Genomic DNA, 2,359 nt, shown 5'->3' with positions numbered 1-2,359 from the left:
GGGTGGGTTAGGGGTTTTGGTGGTTTGTAGGGGTTTCATATATTAATTGTGTTAGCTCGCTAATAGAGAGAAGTGTCCTCTCTTATCTCCGTGCTTGGTCGACGCTACGTACTATACGTATAGAAAGGACTCGACACGCTAGCTAGTAAGCAAATGAAGGAAACCATTAAGTACAGAAGATCGTCATGAACATATACAGAGAGAAGTGATCGACCTCTCCTTCTCCGAGAGATTGGTCGAACAATAAGTTTTCGTATATCTATCCGACGCTACTGGCTACATATATAGAATATTAAGATCTCTTACAATCCCCTAACTTCTGAACTCAAGTTCCACATGGTATTCTCTGACTTTACTGATGACGTGGTCAAGAAAGAATCCCGTCAATTCCTCTTAAATTGCTTGTATGCGATCTTGTGGTAGGAGTTCATCCCACATCTGCCATGTCTAATTTGAAGAAGGGGGTCAATACATATATATGGATGAAACTCAACACAAATGATGGTATAATAAAATGAAATTGTGAATATTATTGCTTACGCACTTCAAATTGTCTTTTAGAGTAGCCCCGATTATTTTTGCAAGTCGCGTTGTAGATGAACTCGCAAACGTAGTATCCACAATCATTATTCTTGGCTTCCTGCCACAAGCACTTTACGAGAAATAGAGGTCAATCAAACTGATAATGAAGCATTATAAATGGTATTGATGAAAGTAGCTAGAATCAACGGGAGATGCGCGGAACTAGCTAGCTAGTAGTACTTACTTTCGGACGTGTAAATCGCAGCTCCCCCGACAGTCCCAGAGCTTGTGCGGTGAATACTTTCCAAACCCGGCGTGACAAAGAAAACAATTACTTCATATTAGGAAATGAACAAAGTTGCGGATATGGTGCGATAATGATCGATTGAACTTACTTCTCGAGCATTTTAGTCATGTCCGCATAGTCCTCGGGATTTTTTCGTCTCGAGTCTAAGACGGTTACTAGTCCCTGCTCAAGCTTAATCTCTAGGAGAATAAAGTGGAAGCTGCGCACGCATTCATAACTCATCAATTACATTACTATAACCTCGAGTAATACTGGAAACCGAATATGTACAAGACAGTAACACTCACTTGAAGTTGTAATGAAAAAGTATTTTATCTTTGTTTTGATTTTGAAGCAACGATTTTAGCAAGTTGGCCTCGACTTCTTTGGCATCATGTTTAATCGTCCATTCATCTACGATATTTGTGTTAATGAACCCAATATCATAGATTTCTACCTTTCTGCATTCGACGATCTTCAATCTGCATAATATAGTGAGGATAATTATATATACATGCAATGAAAGAGCTGAGCTATATATAGAGACTTAATTACAAAAGTAGTACTTACAAATAGTGGCAAGTGACAATTATTTTATCGAGGGCTTTTTGATTGAAAAACTGGAAAAGCTCCTCAAATGGAACAGACAACAAATCAATTCCAACGAGGTCGTGCTCCTCTTTAACTCTCAAAGTCAAAGTATCCTGCCCAGACTCGCTGCAGGTTTTCATGTACCAGTCATGGAATTTTCGCATCATCGTTGTTAGAGGAGGATGACCAGGTTTGACAAGAGGCTTCCCGTGCCGGTATTTGAAATCGTCCACCTCCATTGTATCAAAATATGCATCGTCAGGCAGGTAATCTCCAGGATTGGTACCGGGCAGCATCCTCGGATGATTAGCGACGATATCGCTAGACACCTTGAGCGGGGGGCACGATCGGTTAGCTTGTTCGCCGAGCTGGGGAATTGTTTTCCCACTTCTTCGTTCTACTCCTTTGATCACTGTAAGTACTTCCTGACCGCTCCGCTTCAATATATGACCTTTCAATTATGCGCTCATAGTTGGTTTTCGGCGGAGATGGTGGTGGTCGCTTTAGGGCATCCAAAGTGCGCTGAACTTTCACCTTATCTATCTTCTTCTCTGGAGGTGGATGTTTCTTAGCTCTTTGCGTTTCAAAGAAGTCCTTCACTTGGTCAGCACAGATCTTCGCGTTTTCCTCCTCGGTCATCTCGTATGGTAACCTCTCTAAGGCTTGAGAGATGGACCGAATCTGTATTGCCTCCCGCCTCTGGCTGTACTGCTAGACGCGGGAGCAGCCGGAGCGGCTGTGGCTGTCTTCTTTTGTTGCTTACGAGGCGGAGAAGGAGGCGGAGTGCTACGACGCGCTGGAGCAGCCGGAGCGGCGGCGGCTGTCTTCGCTTTTGCTGACGAGGCGGGCTGCTCGGACCAAGAATGCCTGTCCCTGCATATTATTGAGTCCCCTCGTAGCATGCCTTTTCCAGTCAGTCTCCCCTCATACCACGATTTAGGGAGACCAATCTTCTTAAGG

The sequence above is a fragment of the Triticum dicoccoides genome, chromosome 7A, assembly GCF_002162155.2.
Source record: "Triticum dicoccoides isolate Atlit2015 ecotype Zavitan chromosome 7A, WEW_v2.0, whole genome shotgun sequence".
NCBI classification, from domain to species: Eukaryota; Viridiplantae; Streptophyta; class Magnoliopsida; order Poales; family Poaceae; genus Triticum; species Triticum dicoccoides.
This window is presented reverse-complemented; position numbering follows the sequence as displayed.